The sequence below is a fragment of the Podarcis cretensis genome (genome assembly GCF_951804945.1).
Source record: "Podarcis cretensis genome assembly, chromosome: 8".
NCBI lineage: Eukaryota > Metazoa > Chordata > Lepidosauria > Squamata > Lacertidae > Podarcis > Podarcis cretensis.
The window spans coordinates 81,330,071-81,343,550 of record NC_137177.1 but is presented as its reverse complement, the minus strand read 5'-3'; the positions used below and the strand labels follow the sequence as shown (position 1 = coordinate 81,343,550).

General features: G+C 40.6%; 1 protein-coding gene across 2 annotated transcripts in view; it reads right to left on the bottom strand.

Annotated features, from left to right (window-relative positions):
- Positions 1 to 13,480, bottom strand: part of LDLRAD2 (low density lipoprotein receptor class A domain containing 2) — a 790,445-nt gene that overhangs the window by 571,346 nt on the left and 205,619 nt on the right. The window lies entirely within an intron of this gene.

The following is a 13,480-nucleotide window of genomic DNA, read 5'->3' as shown; positions in this document are numbered from 1 at the left end:
GCTGTCGAAAGAGAAGGCTTTTTATCACAGGAAAAGAAATCAGCCCGCGACAACTTAACTGGCAGAAAAAGATTTTTTTGAAAAAATCCCTAAGCCCTGGGGTCACAATTTCAGCAAAAATCTGACTTTCGGCAATTGACTCAAAAATGGTGCCAAACGGTTGGAAATGCTTCCCTGAGATGTCTGGCAGTCGAAACAGAAGGCTTTTTCTCACAGGAAAAGAAATCAGCCCTCGACAACATAACCGGCAGAAAAACATTTTTTTGAAAAAATCCCTAAGCCCCGGGGTCACAATTTCAGCAAAAATCTGACTTTCGGTGATTCACTCAAAAATGGTGCAAACGGTTGCAAATGCTCCCCTGAGAGGTTTGGGGGTCGAAACAGAAGGCTTTTTATCCCAGGAAAAGAAATCAGCCCGCGACAACTTAACTGGCAGAAAAAGATTTTTTTGAAAACATCCCTAAGCCCCGGGGTCACAATTTCATCAAAAATCTGACTTTCGGCAATTGACTCCAAAATGGTGCCAAACGGTTGCAAATGCTTTCCTGAGATGTCCGGCAGTCGAAACAGAAGGCTTTTTATCACAGGAAAAGAAATCAGCCCGCGACAACTTAACTGGCAGAAAAACATTTTTTTTAACAAATCCCTAAACCCCCGAGTCACAATTTCATCAAAAATCTGACTTTCGGCAATTGAATCAAATATGGTGCAAACGGTTGCAAATGCTCCCCTGAGATGTTTGGCGGTCGAAACAGAAGGCTTTTTATCACAGGACAAGAAATCAGCCCTTGACAACTTAACCGGCAGAAAAACATTTTTTTGAAAAAATCCCTAAGCCCCGGGGTCACAATTTCAGCAAAAATCTGACTTTCAGCAATTCACTCAAAAATGGTGCCAAACGGTTGCAAATACTCCCCTGAAAAGTTTCGCGATCGAAACAGAAGGCTTTTTATCACAGGACAGGAAATCCTTCTTTGAAAAAATCCCTAAGCCCCGGGGTCACAATTTCAGCAAAAATCTGACTTTCGGCAATTCACTCAAAAATGGTGCCAAACGGTTGCAAATGCTCCCCTGAAAAGTTTGGCTGTCAAAACAGAAGGCTTTTTATCACAGGACAGAAAATCCTTAACCGGCAGAAAAAGATTTTTTTGAAAAAATCTCAAAGCCCTGGGGTGACAATTTCAGCAAAAATCTGAATTTCGGCAATTGACTCAAAAATGGTGCCAAACGGTTGCAAATGCTCCCCTGAGAGGTTTGGGGGTAGAAACAGAAGGCTTTTATCACAGGAAAAGAAATCAGCCCTCAAAAACTTAACTGTCAGAAAAACATTTTTTTGACAAAATCCCTAAGCCCACGAGTCACAATTTCATCAAAAATCTGACTTTTGGCAATTCACTCAAAAATGGTGCCAAACGGTTGCAAATGCTCCCCTGAGATGTTTGGCGGTCGAAACAGAAGGCTTTTTATCACAGGACAAGAAATCAGCCCTTGACAACTTAACCGGCAGAAAAACATTTTTTTGAAAAAATCCCTAAGCCCCGGGGTCACAATTTCAGCAAAAATCTGACTTTCAGCAATTCACTCAAAAATGGTGCCAAACGGTTGCAAATACTCCCCTGAAAAGTTTCGCGATCGAAACAGAAGGCTTTTTATCACAGGACAGGAAATCCTTTTTTGAAAAAATCCCTAAGCCCCGGGGTCACAATTTCAGCAAAAATCTGACTTTCGGCTATTCACTCAAAAATGGTGCCAAACGGTTGCAAATGCTCCCCTGAAAAGTTTGGCTGTCAAAACAGAAGGCTTTTTATCACAGGACAGAAAATCCTTAACCGGCAGAAAAAGATTTTTTTGAAAAAATCTCAAAGCCCTGGGGTGACAATTTCAGCAAAAATCTGAATTTCGGCAATTGACTCAAAAATGGTGCCAAACGGTTGCAAATGCTCCCCTGAGAGGTTTGGGGGTAGAAACAGAAGGCTTTTTATCACAGGACAAGAAATCAGCCCGCGACAACTTAACTGGCAGAAAAGGATTTTTTTGAAAACATCCCTAAGCCCCGGGGTCACAATTTCATCAAAAATCTGACTTTTGGCAATTCACTCAAAAATGGTGCCAAACGGTTGCAAATGCTCCCCTGAGATGTTTGGCAATCGAAACAGAAGGCTTTTTATCACAGGACAAGAAATCAGCCCTCGACAACTTAACTGTCAGAAAAACATTTTTTTGAAAAAATCCCCAAACCCGGGGTCACAATTTCATCAAAAATCTGACTTTCGGTGATTCACTCAAAAATGGTGCCAAACGGTTGCAAATGCTCCCCTGAGATCTTTGGCGCTCGAAACAGAAGGCTTTTTATCTCAGGAAAAGAAATCAGCCCTCGACAATTTAACTGGCAGAGAAAGATTTTTTTCACAAAAATCCCTAAGCCAAAAATCTGACTTTCGGCCATTCACTCAAAAATGGTGCCTACTGAAGAAAGTAGGAAACACCACTGGGCGGGTAAGATATAATCTAAGTCAAATCCCTTATTTTGAATACTGGCTCCTCACACAGCTCCTGACTCACGACAGTGTGTGGCCCATCGCTCAGTTCTGACTCAAGGATTTTATGCAGCCACTGCTGGCGGGGACATTTTGGGACCCAAAATATCCAACGCCACTAAATTCTGGTGTACTTTTTAACAGGGATCAACATACAAACACTGAGAAGCCAATCCCCCCGCCCCACTACTTTATATGGAAACAACTGGAAAAACCTCTGTGATTGAGGCTACCAACATGGCGCCATTTTGTACAACGAACACTTTCGAGGTCATTCTTACTACTACTTTACTACTACTTTACTACTACTTTACTACTACTTTACTACTACTTTACTTCTACTTTACTACCACTTTACTACTACTTTACTACCAGTTTACTACTACTTTACCACTGCTTTACTACTGCTTCACTCCTACTTTACTACCATTTACTATTGCCTTACTACTGCTTTACTTTCATTTTACTACTACTTTGCTATCCTTTCACTACTACTTTACAGCTATTTTACTACTATTCCACCGCTTTACTATTGGACCATTTTACTACTACTTTACTACTATCTTACTGCTGTTTCACTACTGCCTTACTTCCTTTTTACTACTATTTTACTACTGCATTACTACTTCTACTTTACTGCTGTTTCACTACTGCCTTACTTCCTTTTTACTACTATTCCACCACTTTACTATTGTTTTACCATTACTTAATTGCTACTTCACTACTGGTTTACTATTGCTTTACTACCACTTTACTTCCACTTTACTACTGCTACTTTATTACTTATCCTACTTTACTATTTATACAGTAGACCTTCCTGAAGAATGGCATGCCTGTCTATAGTAACAAATAGTATTGTTACTATTTTATTAATTGTATATACTGCCCCTCATCCGTAGATTTAAGGTTGGTTTACAACTTAAAAATTGAAGGGTAAAAAACACCTTAACCGGCAGAATTTTTTTAAAAAAAAAAAATTTATCAAAAATCTGACTTTTGGCAATTCACTCAAAAATGGTGCCAAACGGTTGCAAATTTTCCCCTAAGGTCTTTGGCGCTCGAAACAGAAGGCTTTTTATCCCAGGAAAAGAAATCAGCGCTCGACAACTTAACCGGCAGAAAAACATTTTTTTGAAAAAATCCCTAAGCCCCGGGGTCACAATTTCATCAAAAATCTGACTTTCGGTGATTCACTCTAAAATCGTGCCAAACGGTTCCAAATGCTTCCCTGAAAAGTTTTGCGGTCGAGACAGAAGGCTTTTTATCACAGGACAGAAAATCCTTAACCGGCAGGAAAAGATTTTTTTGAAAAAATCCCTAAGCCCCGGGGTCACAATTTCATCAAAAATCTGACTTTCGGCAATTCACTCAAAAAAGGTGCCAAACGGTTGCAAATGCTCCCCTGAAAAGTTTGGCTGTCAAAACAGAAGGCTTTTTATCACAGGACAGAAAATCCTTAACCGGCAGAAAAAGATTTTTTTGAAAAAATCCCTAAGCCCACGAGTCACAATTTCATCAAAAATCTGACTTTTGGCAATTCACTCAAAAATGGGGCCAAACGGTTGCAAATGCTCCCCTGAGATGTCTTGCTGTCGAAACAGAATTTTTTTTATCACAGGACAAGAAATCAGCCCGCGACAACTTAACTGGCAGAAAAACATTTTTTTGAAAAAAATTCCTAAGCCCGAGTCACAATTTCATCAAAAATCTGACTTTTGGCAATTCACTCAAAAATAGTGCCAAAGGGTTGCAAATGCTCCCCTGAGATCTTTGGCGGTCGAAATAGAAGGCTTTTTATCACAGGAAAAGAAATCAGCCCTCGACAACATAACCGGCAGAAAAAGATTTTTTTGAAAAAATCCCTAACCCCGGGGGTCACAATTTCATCAAAAATCTGACTTTCGGTGATTCACTCAAAAATGGTGCCAAACGGTTGCAAATGCTTCCCTTAGATGTCTGGCAGTCGAAACTGAAGGCTTTTTCTCACAGGAAAAGAAATCAGCCTTAGACAACTTAACTGTCAGAAAAACATTTTTTTGAAAAAATCCCTAAGCCCACGAGTCACAATTTCATCAAAAATCTGACTTTTGGCAATTCACTCAAAAATGGGGCCAAACGGTTGCAAATGCTCCCCTGAGATGTCTTGCTGTCGAAACAGAATTTTTTTTATCACAGGACAAGAAATCAGCCCGCGACAACTTAACTGGCAGAAAAACATTTTTTTGAAAAAAATTCCTAAGCCCGAGTCACAATTTCATCAAAAATCTGACTTTTGGCAATTCACTCAAAAATAGTGCCAAAGGGTTGCAAATGCTCCCCTGAGATCTTTGGCGGTCGAAATAGAAGGCTTTTTATCACAGGAAAAGAAATCAGCCCTCGACAACATAACCGGCAGAAAAAGATTTTTTTGAAAAAATCCCTAACCCCGGGGGTCACAATTTCATCAAAAATCTGACTTTCGGTGATTCACTCAAAAATGGTGCCAAACGGTTGCAAATGCTTCCCTTAGATGTCTGGCAGTCGAAACTGAAGGCTTTTTCTCACAGGAAAAGAAATCAGCCTTAGACAACTTAACTGTCAGAAAAACATTTCTTTGAAAAAATCCCTAAGCCCCGGGGTCACAATTTCATACAAAATCTGACTTTCGGCAATGGACTCAAAAATGGTGCCAAACGGTTGCAAATGCTCCCCTGAGATGTTTGGCGGTCGAAACAGAAGGCTTTTTATCACAGGAGAAGAAATCAGCCCACGTCAACTTAACTGGCAGAAAAAGATTTTTTTGAAAAAATCCCTAAGCCCCGGGGTCACAATTTCATCAAAAATCTGACTTTCGGCAATTGAATCAAATATGGTGCCAAACGGTTGCAAATGCTGCCCTGAAATGTTTGGCGGTCGAAACAGAAGGCTTTTTATCACAGGACAAGAAATCAGCCCACGTCAACTTAACTGGCAGAAAAAGATTTTTTTGAAAAAATCCCTAAGCCCCGGGGTCACAATTTCATCAAAAATCTGACATTCAGAAATTCACTCAAAAATGGTGCCAAACGGTTGCATATGCTGCCCTGAAAAGTTTTGCGGTCGAGACAGAAGGCTTTTTATCACAGGACAGAAAATCCTTAACCGGCAGGAAAAGATTTTTTTGAAAAAATCCCTAAGCCCCGAGGTCACAATTTCATCAAAAATCTGACTTTCGGCCATTCACTCAAAAATGGTGCCAAACGGTTGCAAATGCTCCCCTAAGGTCTTTGGCGCTCGAAACAGAAGGCTTTTTATCCCAGGAAAAGAAATCAGCCCTCGACAACTTAACCGGCAGAAAAACATTTTTTTGAAAAAATCCCTAAGCCCCGAGGTCACAATTTCATCAAAAATCTGACTTTCGGTGATTCACTCTAAAATCGTGCCAAACGGTTCCAAATGCTTCCCTGAAAAGTTTTGCGGTCGAGACAGAAGGCTTTTTATCACAGGACAGAAAATCCTTAACCGGCAGGAAAAGATTTTTTTGAAAAAATCCCTAAGCCCCGGAGTGACAATTTCAGCAAAAATCTGACTTTTGGCCATTGACTCAAAAATGGTGCCAAACGGTTGCAAATGCTCCCCTAAGGTCTTTGGCCCTCGAAACAGAAGGCTTTTTATCCCAGGAAAAGAAATCGGTTGCAAATGCTCCCCTGAGAGGTTTGGGGGTTCAAAAAATCACTAAGCCCCGGGGTCACAATTTCAGCAAAAATCTGACTTTCGGCAATTCACTCAAAAATGGTCCCAAACGGTTGCAAATGCTCCCCTGAAAAGTTTGGCTGTCAAAACAGAAGGCTTTTTATCACAGGACAGAAAATCCTTAACCGGCAGAAAAAGATTTTTTTGAAAAAATCCCTAAGCCCACTAGTCACAATTTCATCAAAAATCTGACTTTTGGCAATTCACTCAAAAATGGGGCCAAACGGTTGCAAATGCTCCCCTGAGATGTCTTGCTGTCGAAACAGAATTTTTTTTATCACAGGACAAGAAATCAGCCCTCGACAACTTAACTGGCAGAAAAAGATTTTTTTGAAAAAATCCCTAAGCCCCGGGGTCACAATTTCATCAAAAATCTGACTTTTGGCAATTCACTCAAAAATGGTGCCAAATGGTTGCAAATGCTCCCCTGAAAAGTTTGGAGGTGGAGACAGAAGGCTTTTTATCACAGGACAGAAAATCCTTAACTGGCAGAAAAAGATTTTTTTGAAAAAATCCCTAAGCCCCGGGGTCACAATTTCATACAAAATCTGACTTTCGGTGATTCACTCAAAAATAGTGCCAAAGGGTAGCAAATGCTCCCCTGAGATCTTTGGCGGTCGAAATAGAAGGCTTTTTATCACAGGAAAAGAAATCAGCCCTCGACAACTTGACCGGCAGAAAAAGATTTTTTTGAAAAAATCCCTAAGCCCCGAGGTCACAATTTCATCAAAAATCTGACTTTCGGCCATTCACTCAAAATCGGTGCCAAACGGTTGCAAATGCTCCCCTGAGATCTTTGGCGCTCGAAACAGAAGGCTTTTTATCTCAGGAAAAGAAATCAGCCCTCGATAATTTACCCGGCAGAGAAAGATTTTTTTCACAAAAATCCCTAAGCCCTGCGGTCACAAGTTCATCAAAAATATGACTTTCGGCCATTCACTCAAAAATGGTGCCTACTGAAGAAAGTAGGAAACACCACTGGGCGGGTAAGATATAATCTAAGTCAAATCCCTTATTTTGAATACTGGCTCCTCACACAGCTCCTGACTCACGACAGTGTGTGGCCCATCGCTCAGTTCTGACTCAAGGATTTTATGCAGCCACTGCTGGCGGGGACATTTTGGGACCCAAAATATCCAACGCCACTAAATTCTGGTGTACTTTTTAACAGGGATCAACATACAAACACTGAGAAGCCAATCCCCCCGCCCCACTACTTTATATGGAAACAACTGGAAAAACCTCTGTGATTGAGGCTACCAACATGGCGCCATTTTGTACAACGAACACTTCCAAGGTCATTCTTACTACTAGTTTAGTACTACTTTACTACTACTTTACTACTGCTTTACTACCGCTTTACTACCGCTTTACTACTACTTTACTACCACTTTACTACCAGTTTACTACTACATTACCACTGCTTTACTACTGCTTCACTCCTACTTTACTACCATTTACTATTGCCTTACTACTGCTTTACTTTCATTTTACTACTACTTTGCTATCCTTTCACTACTACTTTACAGCTATTTTACTACTATTCCACCGCTTTACTATTGGACCATTTTACTACTACTTTACTACTATCTTACTGCTGTTTCACTACTGCCTTACTTCCTTTTTACTACTATTTTACTACTGCATTACTACTTCTACTTTACTGCTGTTTCACTACTGCCTTACTTCCTTTTTACTACTATTCCACCACTTTACTATTGTTTTACCATTACTTAATTGCTACTTCACTACTGGTTTACTATTGCTTTACTACCACTTTACTTCCACTTTACTACTGCTACTTTATTACTTATCCTACTTTACTATTTATACAGTAGACCTTCCTGAAGAATGGCATGCCTGTCTATAGTACCAAATAGTATTGTTACTATTTTATTAATTGTATATACTGCCCCTCATCCGTAGATTTAAGGTTGGTTTACAAATTAAAAATTGAAGGGTAAAAAACACCTTAACCGGCAGAATTTTTTTTAAAAAAAAAAATCCCTATGCCCCGGGTTCAAAATTTTATCAAATATCTGACTTTTGGCAATTCACTCAAAAATGGTGCCAAACGGTTGCAAATGCTCCCCTAAGGTCTTTGGCGCTCGAAACAGAAGGCTTTTTATCCCAGGAAAAGAAATCAGCCCTCGACAACTTAACCGGCAGAAAAACATTTTTTTGAAAAAAATCCCTAAGCCCTGGGGTCACAATTTCATCAAAAATCTGACTTTTGGCAATTCACTCAAAAATGGGGCCAAACGGTTGCAAATGCTCCCCTAAGGTCTTTGGCGCTCGAAACAGAAGGCTTTTTATCCCAGGAAAAGAAATCAGCCCTCGACAACTTAACTGGCAGAAAAAGATTTTTTTGAAAAAATCCCTAAGCCCCGGGATCACAATTTCATCAAAAATCTGACTTTCGGCAACTGACTCAAAAATGGTGCCAAACGGTTGCAAATGCTCCCCTGAGAGATTTGGCAGTCGAGACATAAGGCTTTTTATCACAGGACAGAAAATCCTTAACCGGCAGAAAAACATTTTTTTGAAAAAAATTCCTAAGCCCGGGTCACAATTTCATCAAAAATCTGACTTTTGGCAATTCACTCAAAAATAGTGCCAAAGGGTTGCAAATGCTCGCCTGAGATCTTTGGCGGTCGAAATAGAAGGCTTTTTATCACAGGAAAAGAAATCAGCCCTCAACAACTTGACCAGCAGAAAAAGATTTTTTTGAAAAAATCCCTAAACCCCCGAGTCACAATTTCAGCAAAAATCTGACTTTCGGCAAATCACTCAAAAATGGTGCCAAACGGTTGCAAATGCTCCCCTGATATGTTTGGCGGTCGAAACAGAAGGCTTTTTATCACAGGACAAGAAATCAGCCCACGACAACATAACTGTCAGAAAAAGATTTTTTTGAAAAAATCCCTAAGCCCCGAGTCACAATTTCATCAAAAATCTGACTTTCGGTGATTCACTCAAAAATGGTGCCAAACGGTTGCAAATGCTTGCCTTAGATGTCTGGCAGTCGAAACTGAAGGCTTTTTCTCACAGGAAAAGAAATCAGCCCTCGACAACATAACCGGCAGAAAAAGATTTTTTTGAAAAAATCCCTAACCCCGGGGGTCACAATTTCATAAAAAATCTGACTTTCGGCAATTCACTCAAAAATGGTGCCAAACGGTTGCAAATGCTCCCCTGAAAAGTTTGGCGGTGGAGAGAGAAGGCTTTTTATCACAGGACAGAAAATCCTTAACCGGCAGAAAAAGATTTTTTTGAAAAAATCCCTAAGCCCTGGGGTGACAATTTCAGCAAAAATCTGAATTTCGGCAATTGACTCAAAAATGGTGCGAAACGGTTGCAAATGCTCCCATGAGATGTTTGGCGGTCGAAACAGAAGGCTTTTTATCACAGGACAAGAAATCAGCCCGCGACAACTTAACTGGCAGAAAAAGATTTTTTTGAAAAAATCCCTAAGCCCCGAGTCACAATTTCATCAAAAATCTGACTTTCGGCAATTGAATCAAATATGGTGCCAAACGGTTGCAAATGCTCCCCTGATATGTTTGGCGGTCGAAACAGAAGGCTTTTTATCACAGGACAAGAAATCAGCCCGCGACAACTTAACTGGCAGAAAAAGATTTTTTTGAAAAAATCCCTAAGCCCCGAGTCACAATTTCATCAAAAATCTGACTTTCGGCAATTGACTCAAAAATGGGGCCAAACAGTTGCAAATGCTCTCCTGAGATCTTTGGCGGTCCAAACAGAAGGCTTTTTATCACAGGACAGAAAATCCTTAACCGGCCGAAAAACATTTTTTTGAAAGAATCCCTAAGCCCCGGGGTCACAATTTCATCAAAAATCTGACTTTCGGCAATTGACTCAAAAATGGTGCGAAACGGTTGCAAATGCTACCCTGAGACGTTTGGCGGTCGAAACAGAAGGCTTTTTATCACAGTAAAAGAAATCAGCCCGCGACAACTTAACTGGCAGAAAAAGATTTTTTTGAAAAAATCCCTAAGCCCACGAGTCACAATTTCATCAAAAATCTGACTTTTGGCAATTCACTCAAAAATGGTGCCAAATGGTTGCAAATGCTCCCCTGAAAAGTTTGCCGGTGGAGACAGAAGGCTTTTTATCACATGACAGAAAATCCTTAACCGGCCGAAAAACATTTTTTTGAAAGAATCCCTAAGCCCCGGGGTCACAATTTCAGCAAAAATCTGACTTTCGGCAATTGACTCAAAAATGGTGCGAAACGGTTGCAAATGCTACCCTGAGACGTTTGGCGGTCGAAACAGAAGGCTTTTTATCACAGTAAAAGAAATCAGCCCGCGACAACTTAACTGGCAGAAAAAGATTTTTTTGAAAAAAATCCCTAAGCCCACGAGTCACAATTTCATCAAAAATCTGACTTTTGGCAATTCACTCAAAAATGGTGCCAAATGGTTGCAAATGCTCCCCTGAAAAGTTTGGCGGTGGATACAGAAGGCTTTTTATCACAGGACAGAAAATCCTTAACCGGCCGAAAAACATTTTTTTGAAAGAATCCCTAAGCCCCGGGGTCACAATTTCAGCAAAAATCTGACTTTCGGCAATTGACTCAAAAATGGTGCGAAACGGTTGCAAATGCTACCCTGAGACGTTTGGCGGTCGAAACAGAAGGCTTTTTATCACAGTAAAAGAAATCAGCCCTGGACAATTTAACTGGCAGAAAAAGATTTTTTTGAAAAAATCCCTAAGCCCACGAGTCACAATTTCATCAAAAATCTGACTTTCGGCAATTCACTCAGAAATGGTGCCAAACGGTTGCAAATGCTCCCCTGAGATGTCTGGCAGTCGAAACAGAAGGCTTTTTATCACAGGAAAAGTAATCAGCCGTTGACAACCTAACCAGCAGAAAAACATTTTTTTGAAAAAATCCCTAAGCCCCGGGGTCACAATTTCAGCCAAAATCTGACTTTCGGCAATTGACTCAAAAATGGTGCCAAACGGTTGCAAATGATCCCCTGAGGTGTTTGGCGGTCGAAACAGAAGGCTTTTTATCACAGGACAAGAAATCATCCCGCGACAACTTAACTGGCAGAAAAAGATTTTTTTCAAAAGATCCCTAAGCCCCCGAGTCATAATTTCATACAAAATCTGACTTACGACAAGGGACTCAAAAATGGTGCCAAATGGTTGCAAATGCTCCCCTGAGAGGTTTGGGGGTCGAAACAGAAGGCTTTTTATCACAGGAAAAGAAATCAGCCTTCGACAACTTAACTGTCAGAAAAACATATTTTGAAAAAATCCCTAAGCACAATTTCAGCAAAAATCTGACTTTCGGCAATTGACTCAAAAATGGTGCCAAACGGTTGCAAATGATCCCCTGAGCGGTTTGGCGGTCGAAACAGAAGGCTTTTTATCACAGGACAGAAAATCCTTAACCGGCAGAAAAAGATTTTTTTTGAGAAAATCCCTAAGCCCCGGGATGACAATTTCATCAAAAATCTGACTTTTGGCAATTCACTCAAAAATGGTGCCAAATGGTTGCAAATGCTCCCCTGAAAAGTTTGGTGGTGGAGACAGAAGGCTTTTTATCACAGGACAGAAAATCCTTAACCGGCAGAAAAAGATTTTTTTGAAAGAATCCCTAAGCCCCGGTGTCACAATTTCAGCAAAAATCTGACTTTCGGCAATTGACTCAAAAATGGTGCCAAACGGTTGAAAATGCTTCCCGGAGAGGTTTGGCAGTCGAAACAGAAGGCTTTTTATGACAGGAGAAGAAATCATCCCGCGACAACTTAACTGGCAGAAAAAGATTTTTTTGAAAAAAACCCTAAGCCCCGGGGTCACAATTTCATTAAAAATCTGACTTTCGGCAATTGACTCAAAAATGGTGCCAAACGGTTGCATATGCTCCCTTGAGATGTTTGGGGGTCGAAACAGAAGGCTTTTTATCACAGGACAAGAAATCAGCCCGCGACAACTTAACTGTCAGAAAAAGATTTTTTTCAGAAAATCCCTAAGCCCCGGGTGACAATTTCATGAAAAATCTGACATTCAGCAATTCACTCAAAAATGGTGCCAAACGGTTGCAAATGCTTCCCTGAGATGTCTGGCAGTCGAAACAGAAGGCTTTTTATCACAGGAAAAGTAATCAGCCGTTGACAACCTAACCAGCAGAAAAACATTTTTTTGAAAAAATCCCTAAGCCCCGGGGTCACAATTTCAGCCAAAATCTGACTTTCGGCAATTGACTCAAAAATGGTGCCAAACGGTTGCAAATGATCCCCTGAGGTGTTTGGCGGTCGAAACAGAAGGCTTTTTATCACAGGACAAGAAATCATCCCGCGACAACTTAACTGGCAGAAAAAGATTTTTTTCAAAAGATCCCTAAGCCCCCGAGTCACAATTTCATACAAAATCTGACTTTCGGCAATTGACTCAAAAATGGTGCCAAACGGTTGCAAATGATCCCCTGAGGTGTTTGTCGGTCGAAACAGAAGGCTTTTTATCACAGGAAAAGAAATCAGCCTTCGACAACTTAACTGTCAGAAAAACATTTTTTTGAAAAAATCCCTAAGCCCCAGGGTCACAATTTCATCAAAAATCTGACTTGCGGCAATTGACTCAAAAATGGTGCCAAACGGTTGCAAATGCTCCCCTGAGAGGTTTGGGGGTCGAAACAGAAGGCTTTTTATCACAGGAAAAGAAATCAGCCCTCGACAACTTAACTGTCAGAAAAACATTTTTTTGAAAAAATCCCTAAGCCCACGAGTCACAATTTCATCAAAAATCTGACTTTTGGCAATTCACTTAGAAATGGTGCCAAATGGTTGCAAATGCTCCCCTGAAATGTTTGGCGGTCGAGACAGAAGGCTCTTTATCACAGGACAGAAAATCCTTAACCGGCAGAAAAAGATTTTTTTGTAAAAATCCTTAAGCCCGGGGTCACAATTTCATCAAAAATCTGACTTTCGGCAATTCACTCAAAAATGGTGCCAAACGGTTGCAAATGCTCCCCTGAGATGTCTGGCAGTCGAAACAGAAGGCTTTTTATCACAGGAAAAGTAATCAGCCGTTGACAACCTAACCAGCAGAAAAACATTTTTTTGAAAAAATCCCTAAGCCCCGGGGTGACAATTTCAGCCAAAATCTGACTTTCGGCAATTGACTCAAAAATGGTGCCAAACGGTTGCAAATGCTCCCCTGAGAGGTTTGGGGGTCGAAACAGAAGGCTTTTTATCACA